Consider the following 27,109-nt stretch of genomic DNA (forward strand, 5'->3'; position numbering starts at 1 on the left):
AAAAAAAAAAAAAAAAAAAAAAAGGGCATCTTTACGCAGGTTATCGATGTTTTCACGATAAGCACGGCTGCTGTTACCCTTTTCTTCCTCAGACAAATAGTTTTGAATGATAGTTTCTTTTACATCTTGCACTGCTATATTTCATGCGTCACGAGGTGTTGACAGTAACAGCATACACATAAATGAGAAGTGAAGAACATTTTCAAATGGTTCGCCACAGCCGTATACGAAGACAGGAAAGTGTAAAGATAATATTATGTGTTTGCTTTTGTGAACGTAATGGCATGCAGGCGCCACATCAAATGTTGCCTTTCCATAAATCACCATCAGAAATGGGGGACTTGTTTACACTTTCACCATCAAAATATTAATAATACGATCGTTACTGTGTCTCAAAAGTGTAAGAATCAAAGAAATTAAAAACAGGACAGCAATGCAAAAGGCTCTTCCTCACCCTCAAAACCATCTCGAAACCAGCCGTATAGGAAAACTGGTAAAAACACCTTGTACGAGAATGCTTAAGGCAATTTTATGGGAAAGGAAGAAACGGGTAGTACAAATCTTATTTGACGTATGTCTGAGCTGTAAAAATCTGGAATGATATGAGGCAGATGCTAAGCTGCTTTTACCAGAACTTGCTGGAGAACTTTAAGATGATATCTCTCAAGACCAGAACTTTTATTCGCTCACATTTTTGTTTGCCTTAATACAGGGTACTGATGAAAGGACACTGATGCCAGAGAGGGTGGTGGGAAAGCAGACGTAAGAGGAGGATGGGAAATGAAGAAGTCAGGCAGAGAAAGGCCATAGGCGGTGCGGGTCAAGAGAGAGGGAAGGGGTAGGGAGGTGTGAGTAATAACCTTTACTGAGATGCATAACACACGTGACTGGCCGAGGACGTCTTCTTGTATTTAATTCTTCCTGCAAAAATTTTTATATATTATGATAGAAAAAGTAAAAGTTATATACGAAGCCCAGTAACGAGTGAAGTATTTTTGAGTTACCTGATGATATTTAAGAGAAACAAGAATCGCGTAGGACAGAAACAATTATCTGTTTGGCTTTTTGTCAGAGTTACTTCCAGTGTTCAGTCATTTGGTAGTTTCTCTCTCTCTCTCTCTCTCTCTCTCTCTCTCTCTCTCTCGTCTGCGCAACATACGCCGGCTTAGAGCAGGTGAACTGGTCACTTTTTTTTTTTTTTTTTTTCCAAGTTTGCTTCTACCTCACCCAAACTGCTCTTTGTGTGTGTGTGTGTGTGTGTGTGTGTGTGTGTGTGTGTGTGTGTGAGAGAGAGAGAGAGAGAGAGAGAGAGACGCGTGATTTGAAATAGTACGTAACCCAGTTCTCTGGTAACTGGCCATTCTACCACTGCACTCCTTCATAACAGGACTTTTGATAACCTTGGAATAAATTTATGGCGTATGAACATGAGGGTGGGTGGCCTGGATTGGCGGTACACAAGAATGGCAAAAAAAAAGTACTGTTAAGGTGTAGTGAAGAAAAATGGTAAAAAAAAAAAAAAAAAAGTAGTCAGAGTGTAGTACACAAGAATGGCAAAAAGGAACAGTCGCAGTGTAGGACAGAAGAATGTCAAAGAAAAAAAATGGTCAGACTGTAGTACAGAATAATGGAAAGAAAAAATACAGTAAGACTGAAAAGTTCACCAAACATTTCACTTCTGACTTGCTTCCTGTGGCTAATATCCTGACAAGCGGGGAGGTTTTGATATATTTCTCTGTGGCCGCATTTCATTTTAGCGCAAAATCCAATTCACCATGATTTATCTTGGCCGCCTGTAACCACTTCCTTTGGGCGCTAACATATCGTTACTAACCTAACCTAGCCTAACCTAAATGAATCATATGTTATCAAACGATTACTCAAAATGGTTTTCACCCGTTCTATTTGATTATAGGTAAGGTTTTAAGATAATCTCTTTTTAATTCGGCGGCCAGTACTCTAACTCAGCGCCCAAAGGAAGTTTACTTCGTAATGCGGTGTCTAACTGAAATCTTTTTTGCGCACAGATAAAATGTCACTGCGCCCAAATGAAATGCGCCGTTGTCTGTACATAATTACACCCGCGCTCACTATGCGAATGCAGGTGTGTGTGTGTGTGTGTGTGTGTTCTTACCTAATTGTTCTTACCTAATTGTATCTTTACAGGAATGAGTCAAGCTCGTACTGTCCCGTGTCTTAAACCATATTTATCATACATATCCTTAAATTTGTGAATTGTTTTGGCACACACTACTTCATTCGGTAGTGCATTCCATTGATCAATTGCTCTGTTTGGGAAACTGAATTTCCTTACGTATTTATCACCTCTCTTCTTATGCAGTTTTTTGCAGTGTCCTCTTGCTGATGCTTCTCCATATGTTAAGTAATCACGTCTATTTTCTCCTTCCCTGATATGCACTTACATAGCATTATCATGTCACCTCTTTTCCTTCTCTTCTGTACTGTTGGTAGATTCAGTTTATTTAGTCTTTCTTCGTAGCTTAGGTCCCTTAAGCTTGGTAACCATCTTGTAGCGGCCCTTGGAACTTTTTCAATCTTGTCTATGTGTTTTTTGAGATGAGGACTCCAGACTACTGATGCATATTCCTGGGTTGGTCTAATGAATGATGCTATTATCCTTCTTAGCATGTCTTCATTTATGTATGTGAATGCTATTCTCATATTTGCAAGCAGTGTATACATGTTCCGTACCTTCTCGCTGATGTGGTCAGCTGGAGATAGTCTGTTATTGATAATCACACCTAGGTCTTTCTCTCTTTCTGATGTGTATTGGGTTTTATTTCCTAACTTATAATCCCAATCAGGTCTTTTTCCACTTTTACCAAACTTGATTACATGACACTTGTCCACATTGAATTCCATTTGCCATGTACTACTCCATTCATGAACTTTATTCAATTCTTCTTGTAGCTCTTTACAAGAGTCTGTGTTAGTAATTCTCCTTTGTATTTTTGCATCATCTGCAAACATATTCAGATAGCTCTCATTTCCAGTGTTACTGTTTATATCATTTATATACACTAAAAACATGATTGGTACTCCACTAGTCACTTCTTTCCATGATGAGTAGTTTCCTCTTAGTACTGTTCTCATTTCTCTTTTTATGAGAAAGTCTTGCATCCAACAAAACAGTTTGCCTCGAATTCCTCCTTGATGGTACAGTTTCCATAAAAGTCTTTGGTGTGGTACTGTGTCAAAAGCTTTCTTGAAATCTAAATAGATACTGTCCACCCATCCTTCTCTTTCCTGTATTGTGTTTGTTACTGTCATAGTAGCTCAACAGATTAGTAACACATGATTTTCCTTTTCTGAAAATAAACTGTCTTCCTGTTATCATACTGTATTCTTCTAGATAATTTACCCAAGCTTTTCTTATAAGCTTTTCTAATACCTTACTTACAACACTGGTCAGTGATACTGGTCGGTAGTTGAATGGATTTTGTCTATTTCCTTTCTTGAATAAGGGGACAATATTTGCTTTTTTCCAAATATCATGTAGTTTCCCTTGACTCAAAGATTTCTTGAAAATTAAAAATAATGGTTTACTTAACTCCTTTGCACATTCTCGTAGTACCCAACATGAAATTTCATCAGGACCACTTGCTTTTCCTCTGTCTAATCTACTTAACTCCTCCTGTATTACTTTTTCTGCTATTTGTATATCTGGTAGTATGTTTGGACATGCATGTTCCACATAGTCCCTCTCAAAAAATTTTTCTTCTGTAAAAACTAATTGGAAATTCTTATTTAGTGTTTCACAAATATCTTTCTCTTGTGTATAAGTGATTCCCTCATCCGTAATGGATTGTATTATATCATTTACTTTGGTTTTGCTTCTGATGTAGCTGTAAAACAGCTTTGGTTGATCACTACTTTTATTTATTATATCCTCCTCAAACTGTTTTTGGGCTTCCCTCCTTATTCTTGTATAATCGTTTCTTGCCTGTTTGTAATTATTATATGCCCTTTCACTATTTTGTCTTCTGTATCTATTCCACAACAAATCTCTTCTTTCTTTTGATTTTTTACATTCTGTATTGAACCATTTCTGTATTTTCTTATCTGCTTCTTTGTGCTGTGGGATGTACTTCTGGACTCCTATTTCATAACATTCACAGAATTTTTTATATACAGCATTTAAATCTTGTCCTCTAAGCTCATTTTCCCAATCAACTTCTAAGAAATACTTCTTTAGGTCTTGATAATTTCCCTTTTTATAGTTTAGGCTCTTTTTGTAACTGTCATTGCTGTTAACTATGTCATATGCTATCCTGAAGTTATAATTTAGTACTACATGATCGCTTTTGCCGAGTGGAGGGTGATATATTAAGCTGTCAATATCATTTTCTTGCCTAGTAAATATTAGATCTAGCACTGAAGGTACATCAAGTCCTCTTTTTCTGGTGGTTTCCCTCACATGTTGCGTTAGGAAACAGCTTTCTTGGCTAATTATATCTAGAGTATTCCAATTTATATTTGTATTAAACTCCCCAGTTATGGTCCTTTCACCGCAAGAAGTCCGTTCAGGGTGGGGCCCACCTGGTGAATCACCTCTAGCGATGCTGCCAAATCAACCGTAGTACATGCCTCTCTCTCTCTTATTTCCCATCTATGTGCTATTTTTGAAATTGTTTTTTATATTCTGTTTATAATAAGGAAGCTATATAGTACATTGAGTATCACTTATTAGAATTATAACAACGATTTGAATGAATTCTATGACACGTGGCCGTGCTTTTTTCCCATGTTGCCACGCCGAGGTCGGCGAGGGACCCAGGGTCAGAGAGAGGATTATAGGCCTACAGGGGAAACCTCTTAAAAATAAAACGCGCCTAGACTTTTACCTCATAGATGGTGTGGGAAAAAAGTTGAAAATAAATAATAATTATATACAACATACATATATATAAATATATATATATAAATATATATATATAAATATATATATATATATATATATATATATATATATATATATATATACAGTAATCACTCTAATATCCGGACGGCCAACATCCGAACATCCCCACTAACCGAACCTTATTGTCCTGGGATCAAACATTCCCAAAATGGTCCGAAAATCCAAAAAAATTGGAAAAAAAATCGATTTTTTGCCGTCCATAATTTGAACTTGCCGCGCGCGCCGCGTGAGAGCATTGTTTTGGTTCGTCATTCCTCCGACGTCTGATAGAGCGCCGCTGCATCCTCCCCACTTCCCGCCTGTCTCTCACCGCGACAAGACCTACGCTCTTCGCCATGGCTGCCCACGTGCTCGCTTTTGTGGTGGTGCCGTACTTGCTGCAAGGCCTCCTGCTGCTCTCTGCCCTACTCTTAGTGTGTGTGATGATGGCCCCGCCTCCTGAGAAAAGGAAGAGAGTGGTGTTGACTCTGGAGAAGAAACGGGAGATATTGGAGAAGGTTGATGTGGGTTGGTCTTCCTCTCGCATTCTCCGCGAGTTCAACCTGGCCCGGTCGACTTTGTTTGATATCAAGCGTTCCCGAGACAAGCTCATGCAGTACACGGCTGACTTCTCGTCGAGAAGCAAACGCAACGTGGAGAGGAAGGTTATGTTTACCCCCAAGTATGCAGAGATCGACCGCTCCACGTTGATTTGGTATCGACAGCAACGTGCAGCTGGTGTGATGGTACGTGGAACGGAGCTGAAGGCTGCTGCTGAGAAGTTTGCAAGGCTTCACGACGCCCTAGACTTCAAGGCATCCGAGGGTTGGCTCTTCGCGTTCAAGTTGCGACATGGCCTTACTAACCGTAAAGCACATGGCGAAGCATTGGACGCTAACGAGGATGGAGTGGACGAAGTTTCGGCACAAGGTGAAAGGCTTGATCGACAGGGAGGGCCTCACTCTTGGTCAAGTCTATAACGCTGACGAAACTGGCCTATTCTATCGCTCGGTGCCAACGAACACTCTCGCCGATGAGACGGAGAAGCGTGTACCTGGCTGCAAGCTTTCTAAGGAACGGATATCTGCTTTGTGTTGTGCCAATGCTAACGGCATGCACCGGCTTAAGCCCGTTATTGTTGGCCGTGCAAAGCAGCCTCGGTGCCTTCGTGGGGTGATGGATGTCCTTCCTGTCGTATGGTACCATTCTTTGAAAGCATGGTTCACAGCTGTGATTTTCAAAGACTGGTTTCACCATCACTTCGTCAAGGAGGTCATACATTACCAGACGAAGACACTGGGAATTCCTCGCAACCAGGTAAAGGCTCTCCTTCTCCTCGACAATGGACCTGCCCACCCGTGCGACAAGGACTTGGTTGCTGAGAATGGCCGTATTAGGTGCATGTTTCTGCCACCTAATACGACTGCTCTCATTCAACCAATGGACCAAGGAGTGATCGTGGCAATAAAGCGCCTGTACCGTCGGAAGTTCCTGGACGAGGTGATGGTGGTTCTCGAGGACGAGGACGAGCGCAGGGAAGGACGTGACACTCGAGGCAAGCGGACTTTGGAAAACCTTCGCCGCTACAACATCAAGTCTGCGCTGTACAACTGGGCTAGTGCATGGAAGGAAGTCCCTGTGAAAACTCTTGAAAATGGTTGGTCTCGTCTGCTTCTCGGAACAGATGTGGAGTACGATTTCCTAGGGTTTGACGTGGATGACTTCCATGCACGGCTACGTACGCACGGCGATGATGTTGATGTGGACGATGTTCGTGAGTGGTTGGACGACGACGAGGGCGATCCTGGGTATCAGACATTGTCTGATATTGAGATCGCGTCTTCGGTTGCTGGTGTCAGTCCCGAACTTGAAGATTCCGAAGACGAAGGCGATGATGATGCAGACTCCGCCCAGCAGGACACTACTCCAGCCATCCCCAAGCTGAGCGCACTCCGGGAACATCTAGAGTTCGTCCTAGACTACCTGAAACACCCGGACTGCGACAGGGAGATGGGGCCCTTGGGACTCGTGGAGGAAGTGCGTGCTTTCCGGCAGCGCATCATCAATCGCCAGAATCGTCGGTCCTTGCGTCAGTCAACGATTGACAGTTTTTTCAGGCCCGTGACCCCCGCTGTGCCAAGCCCTGGTTCCACTCCGTTGCCTCCCCAAGACAGGCCCTCATGCTCCGAGACACAGCCCAGCACATCAGCTACAGTGGAGTCACCGCTCGACGTGAGTTTGCGGCTGTCTTCAGAGTCTTCTGTAGTCGGTACGCCATCACCACTACCCACCGATGCACCCCTTGGACGCCTGCCAGTGATACTCTCGGGCTCTGACGGTGAATAAACAGCAAGAACTTCTCCACTAGACCACACGGGAATTTTGAGTGTTGTGCAGTGAAAAAAACGGTGTGTTGTGTTAAGGTTTTCAAGTTGGGAGAAAAGACTAAGTAGAAAAGAAATTTAACGTAACTAACCTTCTTTGTTTTGGCTTTGGAAACTTAAAAAAACTTGGGAAAAGTTAATGTGCAACACTTAAATTTAATGGAACATTATTTGGACTAAAGTGAACACTGTGAAAAGAACGGACTTCTGTGTGTTATTGACTAAGTTCAGTGCAAGACTTCAGGAAGAGTGTAGTGCAAGTGCTTCAGGAAATCGTTCTTACTGTCAGAGTCCGAGAGGAGGCGGTTATTCATCGAGGTGGCCAGGGACTTGCTGTAAGTAGCCAAAATGTTTCATGTTGTACTATTTCCCATTCTATATTTACCAGAATGTTTCATATTGTATTTTTTCCCATACTATACTTACCAGAAAGTGTCATACTGTACTTCTTTCCATACTAAACTTACCTCATGCATGTGCAGTAGGAATGTGTTTTTCAGAGTTCGGTTAGGTTCGGTTAGGTTAGGTTCGGTTAGAGTCCATAAGTACCAGAATGTTTATTAATGTATGAACATACTTCTAAACCCACATTTTATGTGTCTATTGCATTTATTTCAGTCATTTATGTGCCTTATTGGTGTGATTTGGGTGTTAAATAGGTGCTATGCATGTCCGGAGGGAGTTGTATAGGTGTTTCTCTGTGTTAGGGTCCGTAAGTACAAGTCCATAAGCTGGGGCCCAATATCCGGACAAAACCAATATCCGAACCTACCGATGGCTCTATTGATCCGGATATTGGAGGGGTTACTGTATACATATATATATATATATATATATATATATATAAAGCAACGTTGGGTCTGGTTAGTACTTGGATGGGTGACCGCCTGGGAACACCAGATGCTGTTGGCATCCCTACGTGTCAAGTGGGGCTGGTGGAGGATTAGTGCCCCTCCCTGTAAAACAATTAACTCTAAGCCCTTGACCACCCCGTTTGGGATACATGGCGTCTGGCAATGGATGGATGGATGGATATATATATATATATATATATATATATATATATATATATATATATATACATATACATATATATATATATATATATATATATATATATACATATATATATATATATATATACATATAGATATATATAAATATATATATATATATATATATATATATATATATATTTATATATATATATATATATATAGATAGATAGATAGATAGATATAAATATAAATATATATATATATATATATATATATATATATATATAGAGAGAGAGAGAGAGAGAGAGAGAGAGAGAGGGAGAGAGAAACAGGTGGGATGGGGGTAGGTAGGGACCATAGAGGTAGACCTCTATGGTAGGGACACAGTGATAATCCGATAATTGGCGGCAACGTCGCACTCGGGGAAATCCCAACTTCTGCCACACCCTGAACGGACTTCTTGCTGCGAAAGGACGATAGTATAATTCTTTCCGATTTCTCTTCCATTTATGTAGTATTGATCTTAAACTCTGAATTGTACTCTCTGCCAGGTCCTCATATTCATCTCTTTCCCATGTGTTTGATCTGGGTGGCATGTACAAATTGGCTACAATTACTTTACCTTCAGATGTGTTGATCTCTACTGCAATCAGTTCTACTTGTGATGGTATATCTAGTTTTATTTCATTGACTTTTAGATTTTTCTTAGTTAATATTATAATTCCTCCTCCTTTTTTTAAATTTCTGTCTCTTCTCCATAAGTTGTACTCCTCTAAGTTTAGTATGTCATTGGAAATCCTTGGTGTTAATTTTGTTTCAGTTAGGCATATTATTTGTGGTTCATTTTCTCTGACATAATCATTCATCTCTAGTAATTTAGATACCATTCCATCCACATTTGAGTACATCAACTTTATCACCTTGTTTATATAATTGTCATGACATGGTTTTACTACCTTCCTCCTTTTTATTCCATCCTGTTTATGTACCACTCTCGTACCTGCAATCCTATTACTTCGTAAAAAAATTTCTTCTCTTCTGATCTTCCCTCATTTTTTGTTTTTGGTTCCTCCCTTTTCTCTTTCAGTAATTCCAGTTCCTCTTGTGTTAGGCATCTTTTTATCCATACATTTTTGAACTCCTCTTTTTCCTTAAGATTCTTTGCATTTTTTAGTATCTCTTCCACAGTGTTTACACTCTGGAAAGTTACCTTTAGAGGTCTTGTCCTGCTTTTCTCGTATTTCCCTAACCTTTTGTGTTCCTCTATGTCTTTACTACAGATTTCCTCTGATACTTGTTTCAGTAAGCTCATTACATTTGCCATCTCCCTTTTGTCTCTTGTGATCTTGTTTTTTACTTCTTCCTCTTCTATACCAGTGATTACTATAGATTTGTTTATATCTACCGAATCTCTGACTAACTTTGGATTGTTTTGGATTATTCTTTTCACTTCCTGTTTAATGCATTTTTCCTCCACCCTTGTTTCTAAGTCTTTCTTTACTTTCACCATTTCAGCATACGTGGTTTCCACATCATTTTTGTAGCTTTGCACAGCTTCATTCACCTGTGTTATCTTCTCCTCAATATCACTGCTCTGGTCTATAAGACTGCTTACTTGCCTAATTGTCTCTGTGTCATTTTTGAACTCTTCCATAACACTCTCGTGATTGACTACTGTACTTGCCATTTCACTCATTTTCTTCTTAAGTGTACTCAATTCCACTGTTAGTTCACTGATGGTTGTGTCTTTCTTATTGGCCTCCCTTCCTAGTTTTTCTATTTCTTCCTTTTGCAAGTGCATCTGCTTCTTTATTTCATCAATTTCATTTCTGAAAGCCTTTTCTAGTTTGTGTACACGTTCAACCAGTCTATTGTGAGTCTCCACTTCAACCAGTTCTTGGTAGAAATCATCATTTTGCTTTCTACCTTTATCCCTTTTCTTTTCCAAATTTGCTTTACAAAAGTATGTATCCATTTTGCAATACTAAAGTACAGAGTATGTACTTAATATTCCCCGTGCTGCTGTAGTCTTAACAAACCTCAGATAACTGAGTGCATTCTTTCGTCTTGGTTCTCTTTTCTGTTTGAATAAGTCTTGTTTAAACTTATTTTTTTCCTTTTAATAATGAAAAATCATTTAGTCTAACCTGGTACAGAGCTTGACTCATACAAAGATACTAATTTAGGTAATGCCACTGGCCGTGTTGGTTCGGTACGGAGCTCCGATGTCGCACGTCTGCCTCGATTGACTCCCTCTTTGTGTGTGTGTGTGTGTGTGTGTGTGTGTGTAAATATCTAACTCAATACCTTATACATCCAGGTAAGCTTCAGTTGATGTGGTGTTAGTTGTGGTGGGTGCGGTGGGTGCTGCTGCGCTGAACCTGCTAGCTAAGAGACAGACAGCAGGGACACAGGTACACCCACCCAAGGACGCTACACCGGGGGAAGGCATCTGGGTCACGGCCATAGATCTGCTCAGCCAGTCAGCTTGGAATTCGTGCCAGGAAGAGGTTTCATTCAACAGCCAGTCTTGAGGTCATTCTCCAAGGGGTACCAGGTCACGATGGTCACCCTCAAGCGGTCAAGCCTTCCTTTCCGCTACTTTGTCGCCCTTCACTCGTTCCAGTATCGTTAGAGACACCAGTGACACCTGCCGGTAGGTGTGAGACTTGGGCAAGTTATATAAATTATAGTAGAAACTAACGCGGAAATTGCGGTCTGACGATCTTCGTCACACTTGTGTGTGTGTGTGTGTGTGTGTGTGTGTGTCTTCGATTTTAATCAAGCTAAGTGGAGGGGTTTTGGGTCAGCCAATGAATAAACTTACCTGTACTTTAAGAATAGGTCAATGGTCAAAGTCAAAGAGCTAGGTCAAAATGTGACCTGACAAAGTCAACTTAAAAATGTTATATCCAGTCTAAACCAAACGGGAGAAGGGATGAGGGTATGTCAAGTATGAAGTCATTCGTTTTATAAAACAATCACTGTTAGGTCAATGTCACAGAACAAGGTCAGAATTCAATCCATGTGTGTTTCTTAAAATAACCCGATTTTATTCGGTTTTTAACTACACTGACTGGAAGAGTTGAGGGTCAGCCAATGAGAAAACCTATTATTTTAGAGCAATTGGTCAAGGTCATACAACAAGGTTAATTTAAAGTTTAATCCGATTTAGAACAAACTTTGAAGAAAGGTTAAAGATAATGCAAGAATAAAAGGCTTTGATCCTAAGTACAATCAGCCAAACGTCAGGGACACAGAAAAGGCCAAAGACCAGGGTTACAGACCAAAGTCAACTCAAACTGTTTTGATCTGATTTGAATCATAATTGGTGGAATGGTTTCGGTGGTCAGGAAAGAACGACGGGGTTCAGTCTGCGTACAATCAGTCAAATGTAAAGGAGCAGGGTCAAAGTGTCTGTGTGAAAAAAAAATAACAAAAACAGTTTTGATCTAACTTCGATCAAAGTTGGCGAATGAGTTGAGGATCACTCAAGAGGAAGACTTTTTTTTTTTTTTTTTTAAATAAAAATTGCAAAGATAAAAGTCGCATGGCATGGCGATCTAAACCAGTTTCTATCCAATGTAGACCAAACTTTATGGAGGAGTACAGTTTAAGGATAAGAGATTCGATTTTGAGAAATATCAAAGGTCAATTCCATTAGGCAAAGTCTGCTAAAACACTGTATATCTAATTTGGTGAAAGTGAAAAGGGTTAGGGAAGAATGATGTATACAGTATCTTTAAATTTTGAAAGTAATTCGTTGGTCAAGGTCATGGGGCAAAGCTAAGTATTTGGTCCTTAGGTCAATAGGTAGGTGCTGGTGTTGCACTCTGAGTACTCCTTTGTGTTCTCTTTGCAGTTGCATAGTAGGCGAATTTCTTTCCTGGAATGTACCTGTTGTAACAGAAGTGAGAAAGAGAGACAGAGAGAGAAGCAGAGCAAGGTGGTGTCAGGCATACTCGCCACATCAGTCAGGTAATGTGTTGCTTTTTATTTGCCGAGCATAAAAAAAAAGGACTTTCTGTAATAATTAATCCTTTGTACGCCGTGTGGGGTCATATTTTTTTATTTTCTTTTTTTATGCAAGGAAGAAGGACCCAAAGGCCAGAAGCCTGCAAACAATTCCTTAAAAAAAAAAAAAAAAAAAAAAAAAAAAAGAGCCAAATTCAAAATCAGTTCACTTCGAGGTGCCTGGACACACTGCATTTGAAATACTGGAAATCATAGGAAGTAGGATATAGACAGAGGGAGACAGTTCCAGAGTTGACCTGTTGCATAAATGAAGGACTGAGAGTAAAGGTTAACTCTTGCATCAGAGAGCTGGACAGAAAAGGGATGAGAGTTTGTTGCTAGACGGGTGCTATGCGCCCATCGTAATGAGGGATGTAAGCAGACAGTTCAGAGGAGCAGTGACCATTGAAGTAGCGATAGAAAGATAAAGATGCAACAGTGCCATTCAGCCGCTTACTGTTTTAGAGATCTGGCGAACCATGACTTTGGCCAGTGTATAAGGAGGGAGCAAACTTCATTGGCGGTCGTCCGGAACCCCACCTAGCATTCCGTGTAACTTTTTTTTTTTTTTTCTGGATTCTAGCTATTGTTGACCATGTCTCTGGATGCTGAGATGTTCTACAGTCAGCGGGGGAGAATTATCTGATGTTAAAATAATTAAGGGGTTTTCTGATTCCAAATATATCAATCTTGTTTATGTTTGCTTGATTTGTGAATCATTCAGGGGTTTTCTGAATATAAATGTCAATCTTGTTTATGCTGTGAACAGATTCAGCAAATTTTTCGCATCATTTTATTTTCATGATACTGTTTTTTTTTTTTTTTCCTATGGTGTTATAATGATAATACTGTACATTTATTATGTTAAGAGCATGCTGACTGAATAAGAATGACGTAACCTAAAAATATATGCCACATTATTCATTACATGTGCAAACTTTCAAAAATTTTGGAATCATAAAAATTTTACTTTCATTAAAAAACAAAAAATAATATTAAAAAAATGAAACAATAGGGACACATGGTCGATTGGCTACACGTGCCGTGTCCAACATATGTACAAAATTTAACATTTGTATCTTATTGTATATGGCAGATTAACAGAAAGGAAGTTGGGGTCTTTCAAGACCCCACATGGTTTTCTGGGTTACGTTTTTTCACCTGGCATACGAAGGGTTAACCATCTCACTTCTTGAGATTAGGAAATATCAAACAGTAGGTTACGGTGTATTGAAAACAGCAAAGGTAGTCTTATGACATATCAGTGGGTTTAAGCAAAAACCACTGAAACTAGTTACAGTACAGCACAGTATGAATCCCAATCATTCCCTTCCTTCGTACACTAGGGGATTCAAAACTTAAATGTCACGATTAAAAGCTCCACACTGTCTCCACTCTGCCACACATAGGTTCATTTAGTTAAATCTACAGTATCTAATCCCAGCATAAAATTATGGAAAAACTTGTGTTTCACTCCCCACCAGTCAGTCACTTGGACAAAGTGTGTTTTTTCTATGTCCCCTTTCAATAAACAGTGCAAGTGGTGTCTTGGCTGAACATTCGAATATTGTGAGTCGTATTCTAGGGAAAGCTTAGGATTTGGTAAAACTGACTGCCTGTCTTGATGAACCTTGTGCAGCCGTTATCCATTAATAAAAAAAAATAAAAAAAAAAAAAAAATCAATTCCAAACGCCCAATCCAAAAGTTCATGCGAGGTGGCCGCGAATCCTTTCCCCATACACACCGAACACCTCTCATCTCCATTCTTTCCTGCCAGAATACACCACCCGCCCCCATGTACTCTTACACTATCATTCAGTCTCATCCTAGTCTTCTTCCATCGCCTCCCCTTCTATACACTTTCACACTCTCTGGTTCCTATGAATCGTATTCACCAAAAGAAAAATCGTCTGGAGTTTGCCTGAACAGATTACTTCAGCTGTATAGACATACCGGTACCTGTAAAAAGGTCTGCTTTATCTAATTAAACATTCTTCTTTCTCTCTCTCTCTCTCTCTAATGCTCTTTTTACGCACTCACTCTATCCTTCCTTCTACACCCTTCTCGCCTAAACCATTAATCTCTTCAACACTCCATCTTTCTACTTGCTTCCTCCTGTTCTCTCTCTCTCTTCACCCTTTCCATCCCCATTTCTCTCCCAGCTACATCCTTTCCGTACTCTATTCCACGTTTTCCAGTCCCTAACTCCTACACACACACACACACACACACACACATATATATATATATATATATATATATATATATATATATATATATATATATATATATATATATACTTCTCTTCCACTTCCCCTGTTCTTAACCCTCTATACACCTCACCTTTATACGGTACTCCAATGCCTCATCCCTCCCTCCTCCTCGCCTTTCTCACTCTCATCCTCCTTCACTACTCTCCTCTTCCATACATCTTTCCAACACTTCATTCTTTCTTATCCCCCCGTTCCCACTTCACCTGGCCCAGCCCATTAAACCTCCCCCAAGCCCACTCCAGCCCACTTAAGCCTAACCCATCCCAGCTCACTTAACCCCTAGCCCACTTTTTTTTTTTTTTTTTTTTTTTTAATGCAAGAAAGAACTAACCAAAAGCCAGGCGTCCGCAAACCGTTCCTTCCAAGAAAAAAAAAAAAAAAAAGCCAAATTCAAGATCCGTTCATTTCGAGATGCCAGGACGCACTGGGTTTGAAAGACTGGAGAGCATAGGAAGCAGGAAATACAGACAGAGGGAGACAGTTCCAGCGTTGACATGTTGCATAAATGAAGGACTGGGAGTAACGGTTAACTCTTGCATCAGAGAGTTGGACAGAAAAGGGATGAGAGTTTGTTGCTAGACGGGTGCTACGCACCCGTCTTAGAGGTGGAGGGATGCAAGCAGAGAGTTCAGAGGAGCAGTGACCATTGAAGTAGCGATAGAAAAGAGATAAAGAGGCAACAGTGCGGCGAAGAGACAGGTTGAAGGGGGCCAGTAATAGGAGGAAAGTTAATGAGACGAAAAGCCTGTCTTCACCATACTGAGAAGAGCTGTATGTGGGGAGCCTCCCAACACATGAGAGTTGTACTCTACACAGGGGAGGATAAAACCAGAGTATAGAGTCAACAATTGTGCAGGGGTAAAGAAGGAACGGAGTCAGCTTAGCACACCCAATCTCTTGGAAGCAGATTTTACATGAGATGTAATATGATCATTCCAAGATAAGACCCAGGTGAATGAAACCCCAAGCATGTTCAAGGATGATTCAGGATTGAAATTGATATTATTAAACATTAGTGGGTACTCCTGTGGCAGACTGTGTCGGGTCGATAGGTGTAAGAAATGAGTTTTTGATGCATTAAAAACAACAAGATTAATTTTATCCCAGTCAGAGATACGAGCCAAGTTAGACATTAGGTGTGCCATAGCCTCATCCCTTGTGTGTTGAAGTAACTGCTGGGATGGGCGTTGCGGGAATCAAATGGAAAGGCGAAGGGTGGAGTCATCAGCGTACGAGTGGATAGGGTTAGACGTACAGCTTAGAAGGTCACTGATGAATATAAGAGAGTTGGTGATAGGACAGAGCCTTGAGGAACACCACTGTTGATAAATCTAGGAGAAGAATGATGGCCGCCTACAACAGTGGCTATAGAACGACCAGAAAGGAAGCTGTAGATGAAGGCACAGATAGAAGGATAGAAACCGTAAGGGGGCAGTTTGGAAATTAAAGATTTATGCCAGACTCGATCGAAAGCCTTTGAGATATCAAGTGCAATGGCAAAGCTTTCGCCAAAGTCCCGAAAGGAGGATGACCAGGAGTCTGAAAGGTAGGTGAGAAGATCGCCAGTGGAGCGTCCCTGACGGAACCCACACTGACGATCAGAAAGAAAGTTGTGATAGGAAAGATGCTTTAAAATTTCTCTACTAAGAATTGACTCGAAAACTTTTGAGACACAGGATGTTAAAGCAATTGGATGATAGTCAGAGGGTTGGGAATGGTCATCCTTCTTTGGGACTGACTGAATGAGAGCAAACTTCCAGCAAGAAGGAAAGGTACAAGTTTAAAGACAAAGGCGAAAGAGTTTACCTAGGCAGGGTGTAAGCACAGAAGCACAGTTCTTGAGGACAACTGGAGAGACCCCATCACGCCCATATGCCTTGTTAGTACTGAGGCCAATGACGGCAGAAAATACATCAGCTGAAGAAATTTTAATGTCAGCCATGAGGAAGTCTGAGAGGGAAAGTGATGGAGAAACAGCGCCAGAATCGTCTAAGGTGGAATTGGAGGAGAAAGTCTGTGCGAAGAGATCTGCTTTATCAGTAGAAGAAATAGCTACATAACCATCGGAGTAGAAAAGAGGAGGGAAGGATGACGAAATAAAGTTGTTAGAAAGGTTTTCGGCAAGGTGCCGAAAGGAGCAGGAAGAATTCGAGTTGGAGAGTTGAGCGTATTTAATATGGATGAAATTATTTTTAGCAGAGCGAAGAACAGACTTAGCATGATTCAGGGCAGAAACATAAAAAAGATGTGATTCAGGGGTGGGTTGGCTCCAGTACCTTTTATAGGCCCTCTCCTTGTTGTGGACAGCATTAGAACAAGCGTGATAAAACCAAGGCTTTCTTGCAACAGTCAAAGGATATGAGAAGGGAATGTATGCTTCCATGTCCAAGAGAATAACCTCCGTAATGCGCAAGGCACACTCAGATGGCTCCCGGCCATGGAAGCAATAACCATTTCATGGAAAATCAAAGAAGAACTGCCTGAGAGCCGCCCAATTCGCAGCTCCATACTGCCACAGTCGACGTTTCTTTGGAGGGTCCACTGAAGCGATAGGACAGGTTAGGGTAAAGGTTGTGATCGGAGGAGCCCAACGGAGAGGAAAGATTAAGAGTGTAAGTAGAAGGATTAGTTGTAAGGAAGAGGTCAAGTATGTTGGAGATCTCTCCAAGGCCCACCTAAACCTCTCCAGCCCACTTAACCCTCTCCAACCCACGTAACCCTCTCCAGCCCACTTAACCCTCCCCAGTCCACTTAACCCCCAGCTCTCTTAATCCTCCCCAGCCCACTTAACCCTCTCCAGCCCACTTAACCCTCCCCAGCCCACTTAACCCTCAGTCCACTTAACCCCCAGCCCACTTAACCCTCCCCAGCCCACTTAACCCCCAGCCCACTTAACCTTCCCCAGCCCACTTAACCCTCCCCAGCCCTCTTAACCCCCAGCCCATTTAACCCTCCCCAGCCCACTTAACCCCCAGCCCACTTAACCCTCCCCAACCCACTTAATCTTCCCCAGCCCACTTAACCTTCCCCAGCCCACCTAACCCCCAGCCCACTTAACCTTCCCCAGCCCACCTAACCCCCAGCCCACTTAACCTTCCCAAGCCCACTTAACCTTCCCCAGCCCACTTAACCCTCCCCAGTCCACTTAACCCCCAGCCCACTTAACCCTCCCCAGCCCACTTAACTTTACCCAGCCCACTTAACCTTCCCTAGCCCACTTAACCCTCTCCAGCCCACTTAACCCCCAGCCCACTTAACCCTCCCCAGCCCACTTAACCTTCCCCAGCCCACTTAACCCTCCCCAGCCCACTTAACCCTCCCCAGCCCACTTAACCTTCCCCAGCCCACTTAACCCTCCCCAGCCCACTTAACCTTCCCCAGCCCACTTAACCTTCCCCAGCCCACTTAACCCTCCCCAGCCCACTTAACCCTCCCCAGCCCACTTAACCTTCCCCAGCCCACTTAACCTTCCCCAGCCCACTTAACCCTCCCCAGCCCACTTAACCCTCCCCAGCCCACTTAACCCCCAGCCCACTTAACCCTCTCCAAACCACTTAACCCCCAGCCCACTTAACCTTCCCCAGCCCACTTAACCTTCCCCAGCCCAATTAACCCTCTCCAGCCCACTTAACCCTCCCCAGCCCACTTAACCCTCCTCAGCCCAATTAACCGCCAGCCCACTTAACCCTCCCCAGCCCACTTAACCCCCAGCCCACTTAACCTTCCCCAGCCCACTTAACCCCCAGCCCACTTAACCCTCTCCAGCCCACTTAACCCTCCCCAGCCCACTTAACCCCCAGCCCACTTAACCCTCTGCAGCCCACTTAACCCTCCTCAGCCCAATTAACCGCCAGGCCACTTAACCCTCCCTAGCCCACTTAACCCCCAGCCCACTTAACTTTCCCCAGCCCACTTAACCCTCCGCAGCCCAATTAACCCCCAGCCCACTTAACCCTCCCCAGCCCACTCAGTGAATGTGGGTGGGCTGAGATCTTCCCTCCCTCCCTCGCTTCATTTGGGACTGGGCCAACTTTCCTCCTCCTCTCACTCTTTCCTCTCCTCCTCTATTTCTTCTTTTCTCCATTCAGTCTTTCCCTCCTCCTCCTCTTCCTGTTCTCACTTTTTTCCCCTCCACCTCCAACACCAACTTCCTCTCCTCACTCTGACCCTCCCGTTTCTTCCTCCTTCCTCAATTCACCCTTTTCCCTCCTCCTTCCTCCACTCACCTTTCCCCTCTCGCTCCTCCTCCTCCTCCCACTCTTTCCCCTTCCCCCTTTCCTCCTCCTCTTCTATGTCCTCTTTTCTCCGCTCACTCCTTCCTCTCCATTTCCTCCTCCCACTCATTCTCACTCGTGCTCTACCCTACATATTTTATTCTTTTTCTCTCCCTCCTTCTCCTTCATATCACTATTTCCTCTTCTTCTCCTCCTTTCTTCAGTCTTTCCTCTCCTGATCCATCCCCTCTCTCTTTCCTCTCCTCTTCCTTCCTTTCACTCTCCTGTCTCCCCTTTTTTTCACTTTTTCCTCTCCTTTTTCATTTCAACCTCTTTCCTCTCCTCATCCCTCCTCTCACTTCCCTCTTCCTCTTTCCTTTTACTCTTTCCTCTCTCCCTCCTTCCCCTCACTCTTTCCTCTTCTCCTTCTTCCCGTTACTCTTTCCTCTTCTCCTCCTTCCTCTTACTCTTTCCTCTCCCCCTCCTTCCCTTTGCTCTTTTCTCTCCTCCTCCTTCCCCTTACTCTTTCCAATCCTCCTCCTTCCCCTTACTCTTTCCAATCCTCCTCCTTCCCCTTACTCTTTCCAGTCCTAATCCTTCCCCTTACTCTTTCCAGTCCTAATCCTTCCCCTTACTCTTTCCAGTCCTAATCCTTCCCGTTACTCTTTCCAATCCTCCTCCTTCCCCTTACTCTTTCCAGTCCTCCTCCTTCCCCTTACTCTTTCCAGTCCTAATCCTTCCCCTTACTCTTTCCAGTCCTAATCCTTCCCCTTACTCTTTCCAGTCCTAATCCTTCCCCTTACTCTTTCCAGTCCTAATCCTTCCCCTTACTCTTTCCAGTCCTAATCCTTCCCCTTACTCTTTCCAGTCCTAATCCTTCCCATCACTGCTTCCTCTCCTCTTTCTTCTCACCTCCCCCTTCCCCCTCACACTCCTCCTCTTTCCTCCCTCACTTTCCTCCTCCTTCCCTCACTCTCCTCCACGTCCTTCCCTCACTTTCCTCCTCCTTCCCTCACTCTCCTCCACGTCCTTCCCTCACTTTCCTCCCCCTTCCCCCACTCTCCTCTTCCTGTTTCCCTCACTTTCCTCCCGCTTCCCCCACTCTCCTCCTCCTCCTTCCCACACTTTCCTCCTCGTTCCTCTTCACTCTCCTCTTCTTTCCCTCACTCTCCTCCTTCTTCCTTTCGCTTCTCTTCCTTCTCCTTACTCTCCTCCTCCTTCCCCTCACTTTCCTCTTCCATCCCCTCACTTTCCTTATCTTTCCTCCTCTCTTCTCCTCCTCCTTCGTCTCTCCCCCTTTTCCCTCACTCTCCTCCTCTTTCCCCTCACTCCTCTTTTCTCCCTCACTTTCCTCCTCTTTCCCCTCACTCCTCTTTTCTCCCTCACTCTCCTCCTCCTTCCTCTCACTCTTCCTTCCCCTCTCACTCTCCTCCTCCCTCCCCTCACTTTCCTCATCCTTCCTTCCACTTTCTTCCTTCTTTCCGTCAGTCTTCTCTTCTTTCCTTCTTCCTCTAACTTCTTTTATCTTTTCTTTCACTCTCCATATCCTTCCTGTAGCTCTCCACATCCTTCCTCCCACTATTTCCCCTCTTTTTCCCTATTCTCCTCCGCCTTCCTCTTACGCTTTCTCTTTTCTTCACGCTCCTTATTCTTCTTCTCGTCCCCTGCTTCCCTCTTTCCTCTCACTCTTACTTTTACTTTTCTTCCCTCGACTTTACTTTTCGCCCTCCTCTCTCTCTCTCTCTCTCTCTCTCTCTCTCTCTCTCTCTCTCTCTCTCTCCTCTTCCTTCCCTCATTCTCCTCCGCCGTCTATGCTCATTTTTTACGCATATTTGTCATTCTTTTAATTTTCTATGCTCCTCTCTCTCCCTCCTCTCCCCCCTTCCACCTCCCGTTGCCCATTTCTGTCATTCCTGTCCTTAACTTTCCATCTTCACCATGTCTTCCTCTATCACTTCCCCAACTCTTCTTCCATTCCCATCTCCTCCTCACGTATTCGCCTTTCCCCTCACTTCCTTCACCTCTTTCCCCCTCTTCTCTTCCTTCTCATTCTTTCTCCTCCCTCCTCCTCCACTTCCCCTTCTTTTCTCCTCCTCTTCCTCTTCCCCTTTCCCTACCCATCCAACATCTCTTCCCCTTTCTCTTCCTTTATCCTTCTCTCCCCCCTCCGTCTCCTCCTCCACCTCTTCCCCAGCCCCCCGTCCCTCATCCTCTACCTCTACCACCTCCACCTCCACCTCCTTGTCTTTCCAAATTACCCTTCCCCGCAGGCCTTAGTCTTTCTCCTTCTCCATTCATGTTTTTTCCTCCTCCTCCCACTGACTTTTTCCCTCCTCTTTCCACTCATTATTTTACTTCTTCTCCTCCTCCCATCCATTTTTTTCCTCCTCCATCTCCTTCCACTTATACTTTGCCTCCACCTCTTCCTCCTTCTCCTTCCACTCATTCTTTGCCTCCTGCTCCTCCTCCTCCTCCTCCTCCTCCCCCTATTCACTTTTTTACTCCTCCTTCCACTCATTATTTTCCTCCTCCTTCCACATGTTCTCTTCCTCCTCCTTCTCTTCCTCCTTCCACTCATTCTTTTTTTCCTCTTACTCCTTGCACTCATTTTTCCTCCTCCTCCTCTTCCACTCACGTTTCCTCCTTCTCCTTCCACTCACTCTTTTCCTCCTCCTCCTGCCAATAATTGTTTTCTTCCTCCTCCTTTCACTCATTCTTTTCCTCCTCTTGACACTCATTCTTTTACTCCTCAGCTTCCTTCCACGCATTCTTTTCCTCCTCCGCCATTCACTCTTTTCTTCCTACCTCTTCCACTCATTCTTTTTTTCCTCCTTCTACTGCCAATCATTTTTTCCTCCTCCTCCTTCTCCTTTTTCTTCTCCTCCTTCTCCTAATCCTTCCACTTAATTCTTTTCCTCCACCTTCTCCTCCTCCTGCTTCTGACTCTTCTTCCCCATTCCTCCTCCTCCTGGTCCTCATTCTTCATTTCCTTACTTTCATTATTTCTCCTTCCACTCATTTTTTCTCCTCTTCCTCCTCCATTTCCTCCTCATTTACTTATCACCCTCTTCGCTCTACCCATGCTCATTTTCTTTCCTCTCCTGGCTCTCATTCTCTCCCTTTACTTTATCACCGCTCATCTTATTCCTCTCTTTCTTCTGCATCTCATTCCTTCCTGTTCCACGTTCATCTCACTTCATCCTTTTCATACAAGTTGGTCCGTTTCGCTCTCTCTCTCTCTGATTCGCTCCTGCCGGCCTGAGAGGTCTGCTCCTGTCTCCCAGCCTGCCTGCTTGCTTGGCTCCTACCTGTTTGCCTGCCAGCCAGCCTGCCTGCGTACAAGCCTGTCTGCCTGCTTACCTGCGTGGTGTGCTCTTGCTGCCTGTCTGGTCTATTCCTGCTTACCTACCTGCCTGACTGTTCTGTTTCTGCGTGCCTACCTACCTGCCTGCCTACCTGCTTGTTCAGTTTCTGCCTGCCTGCATGCCTACCTGCTTGTTCTGTCTCTGGCTACCTGCCTTGCTGTCTGCTTGTTCTGTTTCTGCCTGCCTGCCTGCCTGTTCTGCTCCTGCCTGTCCGCTTTTCTCCTTCCTTCCTTCCTTCCTGCCTGCTTGGCTGCTCTGCTCCAGCATGCCTCCCTGACTACCCGTCTGCCTGCCTGCCCGTCTGCCAGCTTGTCTTACTATCATCCTGCTTATCTATTCGCCCGCCTACATGCCTGCCTGTCTGCCTGCCATCCTGCCTAACGGTCTCCCAGCCTGCTATACTGCCTATCTCCTTGCCTACCCGTCCGCCTGCCTACCTGTCTCTCTGCCTGCTTTTCTGTCAGCATGTCTGTCTCTCTGTCTACCTGCCTAACTGCCTGTCTACTTCTCTGGCTGCCTGCCTGTATGACTGACTGTCTGTGTCTGTCTGTCTGTCTGTTTGTCTGTCTGTCTGTCTGCCTGCCCTCCTGCCTGCTTGTCTGTCTACCTGCATGTCTGCCTGTTTGTTTGTCTGCCTACCTGCCTGCCTGCTTTCCTAGCTGCCTGTGTCTGTCTGTCTGCTTGCCTGTCTATATGTCTGCATGCCTGCCTGTCTGTATGTCTGCCTGTTTGCCTGCCTGCCTGTCTAGTCAGCTTCCATAACTCGTCTCGGATAAAGTCTGACCCACAGCAAAGCCGTCGCCCTAGACTAATGCTCTCTCGCTCTCTCCCTTACACCAGAAACTCCTTCAGTCACACTCCCTGTCTCACATAACTCACAATGAATCGTTCCCACTCACCACTCACTCGGTCTCCGTGTTTTGTGTGTGTGTGTTCTTACCTAATTGTTCTTACCTAATTGTATCTTTACAGGAATGAGTCAAGCTCGTACTGTCCCGTGTCTTAAACCATATTTATCGTAAATATCCTTAAATTTGTGAATTGTTTTGGCACACACTATTTCATTCGGTAGTGCATTCCATTGATCAATTGCTCTGTTTGGGAAACTGAATTTCCTTACGTCTTTATCACCTCTCTTCTTATGCAGTTTTTTGCAGTGTTCTCTTGCTGATGCTTCTCCATATGTTAAGTAATCATTTATGTCTATTTTCTCCTTTCCTGATATCCACTTATATAGCATTATCATGTCACCTCTTTTCCTTCTCTCCTGTACTGTTGGTAGATTCAGTTTATTTATTCTTTCTTCGTAGCTTAGGTCCCTTAAGCTTGGTATCCATCTTGTAGCGGACCTTTGAACTTTTTCAGTCTTGTCTATGTGCTTTTTGAGATGAGGACTCCAGACTACTGATGCATATTCCAGGGTTGGTCTAATGAATGATGTTATTATCCTTCTTAGCATGTCTTCATTTATGTATGTGAATGCTATTCTCATATTTGCAAGCAGTGTATACATGTTCCGTACCTTCTCGCTGATGTGGTCAGCCGGAGATAGTCTGTTATTGATAATCACACCTAGGTCTTTGTCTCTTTCTGATGTGTATAGGGTTTTATTTCCTAACTTATAATCCCAATCAGGTCTTTTTCCACTTTTACCAAACTTGATTACATGACACTTGTCCACATTGAATTCCATTTGCCATGTACTACTCCATTCATGAAGTTTATTTAATTCTTCTTGTAGCTCTTTACAAGAGTCTGTGTTAGTAATTCTCCTTTGTATTTTTGCATCATCTGCAAACATATTCAGATAGCTGTCATTTCCAGTGTTACTGTTTATATCATTTATATACACTAAAAACATGACTGGTGCCAGCACTGAACCCTGTGGTACTCCACTAGTCACTTCTTTCCATGATGAGTAGTTTCCTCTTAGTACTGTCCTCATTTCTCTTTTTATGAGAAAGTCTTGCATCCAACAAAACAGTTTGCCTCGAATTCCTCCTTGATGGTACACTTTCCATAAAAGTCTTTGGTGTGGTACTGTGTCAAAAGCTTTAATGAAATCTAAATAGATACTGTCCACCCATCCTTCCCTTTCCTGTATTGTGTTTGTTACTCTGTCATAGTAGCTCAACAGATTAGTAACACATGATTTTCCTTTTCTGAAACCAAACTGTCTTTCTGTTATCATACTGTGTTCTTCTAGATGATTTACCCAAGCTTTTCTTATAAGTTTTTCTAATACCTTGCTTACAACACTGGTCAGTGATACTGGTCGGTAGTTGAGTGGATTTTGTCTATTTCCTTTCTTGAATAAGGGGACAATATTTGCTTTTTTCCAAATATCAGGTAGTTTACCTTGACTCAAGGATTTCTTGAAAATTAAAAATATTGGTTTACATAACTCCTTTGCACATTCTCGTAATACCCAACATGAAATTTCATCAGGACCACTTGCTTTTCCTCTGTCTAATCTACTTAACTCCTCCTGTATTACTTTTTCTGCTATTTGTATATCTGGTAGTATGTGTGGACATGCGTGTTCCACATAGTCCCTCTCAAAATTTTTTTCTTCTGTAAAAACTAATTGGAAATTCTTATTTAGTGCTTCACAAATATCTTTTTCTTGTGTATAAGTGATTCCCTCGTCCGTAATGGATTGTATTATATCTTTTACTTTACTTTTGCTTCTGATATAGCTGTAAAACAGCTTTGGTTGATCACTACTTTTATTTATTATATCCTCCTCAAACTGTTTTTGGGCTTCCCTCCTTATTCTTGTATAATTGTTTCTTGCCTGTTTGTAATTATTATACGCCCTTTCACTATTGTGTCTTCTGTATCTATTCCACAACAAATCTCTTCTTTCTTTTGATTTTTTACATTCTGTATTGAACCATTTCTGTATTTTCTTATCTGCTTCTTTGTGCTGTGGGATGTACTTCTGGACTCCTATTTCATAAAATTCACAAAATTTTTTATATACAGCATTTAAATCTTGTCCTCTAAGCTCATTTTCCCAATCAACTTCTAAGAAATACTTCTTTAGGTCTTGATAATTTCCCTTTTTATAGTTTAGGCTCTTTTTGTAACTATCATTGCTGTTTACTATGTCATATGCTATCCTGAAGTTATAATTTAGTACTGCATGATCGCTTTTGCCGAGTGGAGGGTGATATATTAAACTGTCAATATCATTTTCTTGCCTTGTAAATATTAGATCTAGCACTGAAGGTACATCAAGTCCTCTTTTTCTGGTGGTTTCCCTCACATGTTGCGTTAAGAAAAACTCTTGTACGAGATCCAGGAGCTTTTGATCCCAACAGCTTTCTTGGCTATTTATATCTAGAGTATTCCAATTTATATTTGTATTGAAGTCCCCAGTTAGTATAATTCTTTCCGATTTCTCTTCCATTTTATGTAGCAATGATCTTACACTCTGAATTGTACTTTCTGCCAGGTCCTCATATTCGTCTCTTTCCCATGTGTTTGATCTGGGTGGCATGTACAAATTGGCTACAATTACTTTACCTTCAGATGTGTCGATCTCTACTGCAATCAGTTCTACTTGTGATGGTATATCTAGTTTTATTTCCTTGACTTTTAGATTTTTCTTAGTTATTATAATTCCTCCTCCTTTTTTTAAATATCTGTCTCTTCTCCATATATTGTATTCCTCTAAGTTTAGTATGTCATTTGATACCCTTGGTATTAATTTTGTTTCAGTTAGGCATATTATTTGTGGTTCATTTTCTCTGACATAATCATTCATCTCTAGTAATTCAGATACCATTCCATCCACATTTGAGTACATCAACCTTATCACCTTGTTTATATACTTGTCATGACATGGTTCTACTACCTTCCTCCTTTTTCTTCCATCCTGTTTGTGTACCACTTTCGTACCTGGAATCCTATTACTTTGTAAAAAAATTTCTTCTCCTCTTCTGATCTTCCCTCATTTTTTGTTTTTGCTTCCTCCCTTTTCTCTTTCAGTAATTCCAGTTCCTCTTGTGTTAGGCATCTTTTTATCCATACATTTTTGAACTCCTCTTTTTCCTTAAGATTCTTTGCATTTTTTAGTATCTCTTCCACAGTGTTTACACTCTGGAAAGTCACCTTTAGAGGTCTTGTCTTGCTTTTCTCGTATTTCCCTAACCTTTTGTGTTCCTCTATGTCTTTACTACAGATTTCCTCTGATACTTCTTTCAGTAAGCTCATTACATTTGCCATCTCCTTTTTGTCTCTTGTGATCTTGTTTTTAACTTCATCCTCTTCTATACCAGTGATTACTATTGATTTGTTTATCTCTACTGAATCTCTGACTAACTTTGGATTGTTTTGGATTATTCTTTTCACCTCCTTTTTAATGCTTTTTTCCTCCACCCTTGTTTCTAAGTCTTTCTTTACTTTCACCATTTCAGCATACGTGGTTTCTACATCATTTTTGTAGCTTTGCACACAGCTTCAGTTACTTGTGTTATCTTCTCCTCAATATCACTGCTCTGGTCAATAAGACTGCTAACTTGCCTAATTGTCTCTGTGTCATTTTTGAACTCTTCCATATCACTCTCGTGATTGACTACTGTACTTGCCATTTCACTCATTTTCTTCCTAAGTGTACTCAATTCCACGGTTAGTTCACTGATGGTTGTGTCTTTCTTATTGGCCTCCCTTCCTAGTTTTTCTATTTCTTCCTTTTGCAAGTGCATCTGCTTCTTTATTTCATCAATTTCATTTTTGAAAGCCATTTCTAGTTTGTTTACACGTTCAACCAGTCTATTGTGGGTCTCTACTTCAACCAGTTCTTGGTAGAAATCATCATTTTGCTTTTTACCTTTATCCCTTTTCTTTTCCAAATTTGTTTTACTGAAGTATGTATCCATTTTGTAATACTTAAAGTGCAAAGCATATACTTACAATCTCCATCTTGTAGTCT

This window comes from Coenobita brevimanus, chromosome 54 (genome assembly GCF_032717465.1).
Source record: "Coenobita brevimanus isolate Jiangsu-jjx chromosome 54, ASM3271746v2, whole genome shotgun sequence".
Classification (NCBI taxonomy): Eukaryota; Metazoa; Arthropoda; class Malacostraca; order Decapoda; family Coenobitidae; genus Coenobita; species Coenobita brevimanus.